Source organism: Microtus ochrogaster, unplaced genomic scaffold, assembly GCF_000317375.1.
Source record: "Microtus ochrogaster isolate Prairie Vole_2 unplaced genomic scaffold, MicOch1.0 UNK18, whole genome shotgun sequence".
In the NCBI taxonomy this organism is placed as follows: domain Eukaryota; kingdom Metazoa; phylum Chordata; class Mammalia; order Rodentia; family Cricetidae; genus Microtus; species Microtus ochrogaster.
In genome coordinates, this window is record NW_004949116.1 from 1,593,962 (window position 1) to 1,602,895 (window position 8,934).

Here is an 8,934-nt window from a genome sequence, read left to right on the forward strand (position 1 = left end):
CACACACACACACACACCATGAGGCCATATTGGGAATAAGCTGGACCAGGTGCAAATGAGGAGGAAAAATACACAGATTCAGATTTGATGGCCATGGAAAAGACCACGTGACTATGGAAGAAGCCACTGGGAGTGTGGCATTGCCAGCTGCGGAAGAGCCAATTGCCCACAGCCATCAAAACAGGTCAACTCCCATGGAACCTGTTCCTGTCCCCTTGAAGGCGTCAACCAGAGACACTTTGGCTGCTGGCCTCCTGAATAAATCTTCATACTCAGACTTCAGTCTGGGCGTGTGCGATTTTGTACTCTCTCAGTCCCACTTTGGCTCTTAGGATTCCTGACTTTGTCCAAGCTCTTAAGTATTCCTCCAGCACCAACCTGTGCCAGGCCTGAGGGTGGGGCAGCTGAAGTTTCCTGGGACAGGTTTTAAATGGGGCGAATACTTTCTCCTCTTTGTTTTGTTAAAAGATTATCCTGAACTGTTGGTCACGTAGCTTTGCGAGGGCTGGCGTGTGAAACTGAGCGAGCGTGACTCTTGACGGTGGTCAGTAGGAATGTGGGCCCGGTCTACTCCAGCTCTCTCGGACTTCACTCTGTGGTTAGAAGCAAGTACTTTTGGCTTTAGGTGCCACTTATTGGGGTGTCCTGGATAAGGCAGGCCTTAAATAGGCATACACCTTTAATCCTAACATTTAGGGGGCTAAGGCAGGAGGATTATCATGGGTTTGAGGCGAGCCTGAGCTATTTAGTAAGTTACAGGCAGCTAGTGCTACATGGTGAGACTCTGTCTTTAAAAATGAAAACAGCTGACAAGAAGGCTCAGATGGTAAAGTCCCTGACACCAAGCCTGATCATGTAAGCTCAACCCACATGGTAGGAGATAGCCAACCTCTGACCTCCACACAAATACAATGGCATGTGCCCTACTCCACATAAACATATACATGCACACACAGTAAATAAATATAACATAATATATAAAAAAATGAAAACAGTGCTGAGTGTGATGGTGTATTCCTTTAGTGCTAACACTCAGGATGCAGAGACAGGCAGATCTCTGTGAGTCTGAAGCCAGCTTGGTCTATGTAGTGAGTTCCAGGTCAGCCAGGGCTACATAGTGAGACTCTGCTAAAAGTAAAAGAAAACCATAAATTGGGTTTGGGGGAGATGGCTCAGTGGGTAAAAGTGCTGAATGCAAAAGCATGGGGATGTGAATTAAAATCTCTAGGATCCATGGAAAGCCAGGCACTGCATTGCATATGTATATAATCTGATAATCCTACAACAGGATGGAAAGTGGAACCAGGAGACTCTCAGACTCTCCCTGGAGAGTCTGGTGTAAGCATTGGCTAACAACAAAGCCAGAGTCTCAAACAAGGTGGAATGTAAGGATCAATACCTGAGGTTGTCCTCTGAGCTCCACATGTGTGCCAGGGCACACGTGGGACTACATTTTCACACACGAACATGCACACACACATCATGCACAGGCCCACAAAGATTATTTTTTAAAAAATCAAAGCAGTGCAGGGGCCCAGTGGTAGACCATTTGCTTAGCATATAGGTCTCAGATACTGTCAGGACACACATATAACACACACACACACACACTCACACACACAACACACTTAGTGCAAAGCAAAACAAAATAACGATAAAATATCGCTGTTAAAATAAAAAAACCCAAACCAAAACCAAAACAAGCGGGGAAGAGACAGAAATCTTTAATAAATAAATAAATTTAAAAAAAAAACAAAAAAAAAAACAATCAAGGGGGTTGGAGAAATGACTTAGTGGTTAAAACCACTGGCTGTTCTGCCAGAGGACCTGGGTTCAATTCCCAGCACTCTCAAGATAGGTCACAACTGTCTTTAACTCCAGTCCCAGGATATCCATGGCACTAGGCATTCACATGATGCAGGTATATGTGTATGCAGGTGAAATACCCATACACATATAAAATCAAGTAGAAAATGTGCCAGGAGGTGGTGGCACACGCCTTTAATCCCAGCACTAGTGAAGCAGAAGCAGGCAGATCTCTGTGAGTTCAATGCCAGCCTGGTTTACAGAGTGAGTTCCAGGATAGCCTGTGTTACACAGAGAAACTCTGTCTTGAAAAACAGCAAAAAAGAAAAAAAAAGGGGGGGGGAACAATAATTTTTCTTCGGGCTCCCAGCCCAAAAAGTGGCACAGAGACTTATGATTAATTATTAATCTTGTCTTTAGCTTTGGCTTGTTTTTAACTAGTTCTTACAACTTAAACAACTCATTTCTATTAAAGCTACACGTTGCCATATGACTCTTGGCTTTTACCTCTCCTCCTTCATCTCTTGCTTCTTCTTTGTCTCCTCCGTTCTTTCCCCATCCGTAGATTCATCTCCTTTCCTCTCTCTCTGCCTATAAGTTCTGTCTCCCCTCTTTCTGCCTAACAATAGTTCCCTCTTTATTAAATCAATCACAGTGACACATCTCCACAGAGTGTAAATAAATATTCTGGAACATTTTTCCCTTATTGTCTAAATAAAAAGAAAAGATTTTAACCCGAACATTATAAAACTATAAACAAGAACAATAATCAGGTCTATTTATATTTGCCATATTCAGAGAAAATACTGCATTTTTATCTTATCTTGGTGAGTCTACTTTCTATCATAACTAAGGAAACTTTAACTATAACTGTCTAATATTTAACCCCATTAGAGACCCAAAAAGGATTTAATAATAGTAACTGAGTAAGGAGGAAGTGTAGAACAAGCAACATCCAAAACTATGAGAAATAATGGAAACAACTGGCTGCCTGGATGGTCACCCAAGTTACCCCTGTAACATTGTGGGCATTCATCTTTGGCCTACAGGATTAGAATATCTAACAGATTTTTTTTATAAATCAGGAAATTTCGAAGGACTGTCCTACCCTGTCTTGGTAAAGTTTGGCAGTCACTTTCTTTTGTGTCCTGCTTGCTCAGTTTGGACAGCATACTGTCAGCAGTCAAAGCAAGGGCAGTTTCTTGACAAGTGGCTAGCTTTGACACAATGAAGGAAACTCCATATGGAGTTTTTTTTAATGTTCACTATCTTTTTTTTTTTTAAGTACATTGATGCTGACAGAAGCAGATGTGTCTCATTATCATGAAAATCCTTGTTATTACAACATTTTACATGCTATATTTTGTAGGCCTTTATTTTTTAATATTTATTTATTATGTATACAATATTCTGTCTGTGTGTATGCTTGCAGGTCAGAAGGAGACCAGACGCCATTACAGATGGTTGTGAGTCACCATGTGGTTGCTGGGAATTGAACTCAGGACCTTTGGAAGAGCAGGCAATGAATGCTCTTAACCTCTGAGCCATCTCTCCAGCCCCTTTTGTCGGCCTTTAAAGTGTTTGAAGATTACCTATCTATCTAAAATGTTTTTGTATGGGGCTGGAGAGATGGCTCAGAGGTTAAAAGCACTGACTGTTCTTCCAGAGGTCCTGAGTTCAATTCCCAGCAACCATATGGTGGCTCACAACCATCTGTAATGAGATCTGGTGCCTTCTTCTGGCCTGCAGCATACATGCAGGGAAAACTCTGTATATATAATTAATAAATAAATCTTTAAAAAATGTTTTTGTATGACATACCTAACATGATTATAAACTTGATTGTTATAGATGACTATTAACTTGTATTTTTATTATCTTAAATAGCTTTCAAGGACTAAAACTTTAGTTTAAACATTTTAAAATTAGTTGTATATGTATAATACCTTAAATAAGAATAAAATATATATATATATACAGTATAACAAAATAATCTTAAATTTGTTGTCAATATAAAAAATCCATGCCAATGTAAAATATTTGAGACTAGTGGTTGTTCAAAAGTAGACTCAATGATTCACCCTTTAATCTCATAATTTATATGCTATATACCCCTTTTTCCTTTCATTAATAGATCCCTGATCTAATTTTCTTTGTTCAGCTTTGTTCTTGATCATGACCGATATTAATTTCTAACCAATCCCCTAAACAATAACAAACATCTATAACTCCCCAAATTACCAAAAACCTCTTGGTAATGTGGGTGTTGTATTTTCTATATTGCTTCCTGTTGTCTGGGGCAATGACATCTTTGGGGGACCCTGAGAAAATTTGGATAATAGTCAAGTCGTGGGAGAGCTATCTGTAACATTTGTTACCCAGTCCTGTGCAAGTCCTGGGGAAGGACAAGGCTTATCTGAAGTCCTGGCTAGAATAGCCTGTTAGGCTGCACCACCTCCATCAGAAGCATTGAAGCTGTTCTGGATGCAGAACTCTAAAGAAACTATAACAGAGGCATTCTGAGAGGCTGGATCATCTAGGGCACCCATTTATATTGGTATCTGTTCTCTTTGCTCTGAAAATACTCAAACATTCAAAGGTAACATATATATCTGCATTAATATAAGTATGGACTGTTCACTGTATACAAGCCAGCCAAAGTTGACTTTTTGTTTTATGTTTGAATAGGTAAAATATCCATCATATATCTTGTAGCTTTTTTAGGGTATATTTCTTTATGTCTGTAGCTAGGATTTTCAGGGGGTCTCCCCAGTCAAACCTGATCTCTACCAACCTTGAATGAATTCACGGCCTTATGTTTTTGGTGGAAACAAAAGTTACCTCTTTCCCCACACAATACATTTTTTTAAATTTCATTTTAAAGTTAAGGCATTCCTAAAGTATCTAGGCTGTTGTAATTCAGCAGTCCCTCTTACAATCCTATGTCTCTCAGGAGCTGTCATTTCCTCATCAGCAATTAAAAAACTTAAAATCAACAAGACACCATATAGGATCCAGGCTGAATATTTTCCATCTTTATGTGGCTTATCTTTTTATATTATTTCATTTTCTCTCTCACTTTCTCTCTCTCTTTTAAGTTTTTTTTTTTTTTTTGGTTTTTTTGAGACAGGGTTTCTCTGTGCAGTTTAGGAGCCTGTCCTGGAACTTTCTGTGTAGACCAGGCTGGCCTTGAACTCACAGAGGTTCGCTAGCCTCTTCCTCCCTAGTGTTGGGATTAAAGGTGTGTGCCACCACTGCCTGGCTTACTATTGAAGTTTCAAGTATATCTTGGGATACTCACATGGTGGGGGAGAACCTGACCCCAAGGTAGTTTCTCAGGCCAAGGTTCTTCCATTGTTCTTGAATATACTGACCCTACAAGCTCTTCAAATGCAGGAAAGTTGAATCCATCATTTGTGGTAATGAGGAACTTCATCCTTGCTGGTGTGGGAAGTCCTTATGTCTATGTGTTGCTTTTATTGGTTAATGAATAAAGACTGTCTTGACCTGTGATAGGTAGAGTAGAGCTAGGCAGGAAAAACTAAACTGAATGCTGGGTGAAAAAAGGCAGAGTTGGAGAGATGCCATGGAGCTGCCAGAGGAGAAAGATGTAAGCCGCCAGATGGAACCTTGCTGGTCAGCCACAGCCATATGGTGATACACAAATTAATAGAAATGGTTTAAATTAAGATGTAAGAGCTAGTCAGTAAGAAGCTAGAGCCAATAGGTCAAGCAGTGATTTAATTAATATAGTTTCTGTGTGATTATTTTGGGGCTGAGCAGCCAGGAACAAACAAGCAGCCTCCTACAACACCTTGTCATTCCATATATGTGTGTGTATTATATGACAATAGCATATATGTGTATTTGCTTGGGTGGGGCTTGAGAAGTGGCTCTGCAGTTAAGAGTGATTACTGGTCTTCTGGAGGACACAGGTTCAGTTCTCACCACCCATGTCAGGTAGCTCACAACTTCCTGTATCTCTAACTCCAGGGAACCTGATGTCTTCTTCTAGCTTCTGCACACACCATATATATGTACATGCAAAAAAATTTCTGTTTTTTAAAAATATATATCATCTGAGTATAGTGGCTCCCACCTGTCATCCCAACGCTTGGGAGGCCCAGGCAGGAGGATCGTTATGGGTTTGAGGCTAGCCTGAGATACATATAGTGAGTTCCAGGCTATCCTGCTACAGAGTAAAACTTTATCTCACTAAACAGAACCAAGCAAGGTCCACCCAAACACAAAGTCCTGAAATGAGCTATACAAAACCAATAAACAAACAATCAAGTTCTTGGAGAGCTTCCCATGTCAGATACACAGAACTACCTTTTTGGTCTTTTTGAGACAGGTTTTTTTCTACGTAGTCACCTGTAGTCACCTGTCACTCACTCTGTAGACCAGGCTGACCTCAAACTCAGAGATCCTTCTGCCTCTGCCTTCAGAGTGCTGGGACTTTTTTTTTTGAGACAGGTTCTCTGTAGTTTTGGAGCCTGTCCTGGAACTAGCTCTTGTAGACCAGGCTGGTCTCAAACTCGCAAATATCCGCCTGTCTCTGCCTCCCAAGTGCTGGGATTAAAGGCGTGCACCACCACCCTCAGAGTGTTGGGACTAAAGGCCTCCATCACCTGGCTCAGAACTACCCTTCTATAGTTCGTGCCTGGTGTCAGTGAAGGCCAGAAGAATGTGTTGGATCCCTAGGAGCTGGAATGACAGGTGACTGTGAGCTTCATGTGGGTGCTAGGAACCAAACCTAGGTCTTTGCAAGAACACTGAGTGTTCTTATCTGCTGAGTCAGTCTTTCTTTTATATATACACTGATCTCCTATCTGCCTCTGCCTCCTGTGTGCTGGGACCAAAGGTGTGCACCACCACCACCTGCCTATCTTTTGTATATTTTAATAATTATTTAAATAAAAAATATATTGACTTGTTGTGTATGTATGTATGGACATACATGTGTGTGTAAGTACGTGTGCTTGTAGAGGTCAGAGGAGAACTCTGTGGAATTGGTTCTGTCCTTCCACCTTTGCAGGGGTTCTAGGAATCAAACTCAGGTGTTGTGACAAGGACCATGACCAACCTGAGGAGCTCCTTCAGGAGGACGTGGCTTACAGGTCAGTCTCCTGAGAGTTGGGATTAAGGTATGCTACCACTCTGGGCTTGAGATTCTTCTGAGAGACAACTTCTACTGAGGTGACAGAGTGAGGCTGAGGCCATTGGTTCACCTAAACTATTACGACTGCTGTCCTATTAAAAGGGCAAATCTGGCACAGAGACCAACAGAGAGAGATCATGTGAGCAGATACATGGAGGAATCAGCCATGTACAAGCCAAAAAGAAAGGCCTGGAACCCATCCTATCCCGTGCATGGTCTGCCAGCTGACTGATCACTCCTGAGCGATACACTCCCATCCTCTGCTTCAGATTTCTGGCTGTCCAGTAGCTCTGGAGAGAAATCAAATACTCTGCACAGACGGTGTGCCAACAAGACCCCCTGTGCACAGAAACTGGACAGTTTGTGCCCGGTTCAGAAAGCAAGCATAGATTAGAAATAGAATGTAGCTATTGTGACCCAGGCTACTCCTGCACTTGCACAGCCAAGACTGGCCCTGAATTCCTGACCCTCCTACCTCCACTTTCTTTTCTTTTTTTAAATATTTATTTATTATGTAAACAATATTCTGTCTGTGTGTATGCCTGCAGGCCAGAAGAGGGCACCAGACCTCATTACAGATGGTTGTGAGCCACCATGTGGTTGCTGGGAATTGAACTCAGGACCTTTGGAAGAGCAGGCAATGCTCTTAACCACTGAGCCATCTCTCCAGCCCCCTACCTCCACTTTCTAAGTCCTGGAATTACAGATGTGCACCACCCTGCCCAGCTTGCCATCTGGAGTAGTACCCCAGAACTCACAGCAGTGAGATACAGCTTCCTTCCTGGGCCCAGAGGCTGAAGAATGCAGCTCCAATCACAGACGGGGTCTCTGTGTCAGCTGCTACAGTTGTAGCACCTGCCTGAGAGAAGGGCTTCGTAAGGAGGACAGATTCTGTTTGGATTGCAGTTTCAGAGATTTTTGGCCCTGTTCCTTAGGACATGTGGTGGCATAGGATGTTATGACATAAGCACTCTGTTCACCTCACGGCCACTGGGAAACAGAGAAAAACACAAGACGGGACTGGGGTCCCATCGTCCCCCTTAAAGGCACATCCCTTAACTCCCTCCCACCAGGCTTCGTCTTGCAAAAGCTCCAAGCTTCCCAGCAGTTCCAGGCTGGAGACCGAACTGTCAACACCAGAGCACTTGGATGGTATTCCGGATCGAAAACCCCAGCAGCCGCTACACGGGGAGGGCTGTGTGCCAACAGTGTTGACTTCTGGCAGGCAAGGCAGCCAGCCCTCGGTGACCTGGCAATGTTCCTGCCCTTCAGGCCACCAACACGACTTCCCACTGGCTGAACCCAAATGGAAGGCAAAGAGCAGGAGAGCAGGTGATGCCGATTGCAGCTGTCAATCACAGGACAGGTGGCAAGCACCATCTAGGGTAAGCGGACTCTCGGGCATAGTCCTGAAGGCCTTCTGGGGAGCTGCGCGGCAGTAGGCAGGTGCTTATCTCCACCACTTCCTGGGGTATCATGCGCTTTCTTTCTGCTGCATTAGCCTTCACTGGATCTTCAGCCCAAACCCCGTGTTCCCATCGGCACCAGGGCCCCTGCACCTGCTACTCCTTCCGCTTGAATAAAACTCCCTGTTTTGTTAATTCAGCTCTTAACTATGCTACAACCTCCTTAAGAAAACAATGTCCCTGGTCAAATTAGTGGTGCTAGCATGGCCTTTCACAGCGCTCTGTAGTTTATTCTCAACTTCATATGTTTATGTGATTTGTTCATCGGTTGGTTCTTGCTTTTGAGATAGGCTTTTATATAGCCAGGCCAGCCCAGGACTCCCTAGCTAGTCCAGGATTACCTTGAACTTCTGATCTGCTGGCTTCCAACCTTCTAAGTGTTAGGGTTGCCACACTAGTTGTGCGTGCGCCAAGGATCAAACCTGGCGTTTTGTGTATGGGAGGCAAGTACTCTATCAACTAAGTTACACCCTCAGCTTTTTTTTTTTTTTTTTTTTTTTT

The 8,934-nt window shown here is 42.9% G+C and overlaps 1 pseudogene; it reads left to right on the top strand.

Annotated features, from left to right (window-relative positions):
- The first annotated feature begins 5,099 nt into the window (after positions 1–5,099).
- LOC113458391 lies at positions 5,100–5,247 on the top strand (annotated as a pseudogene).
- Positions 5,248–8,934: the final 3,687 nt, after the last annotated feature.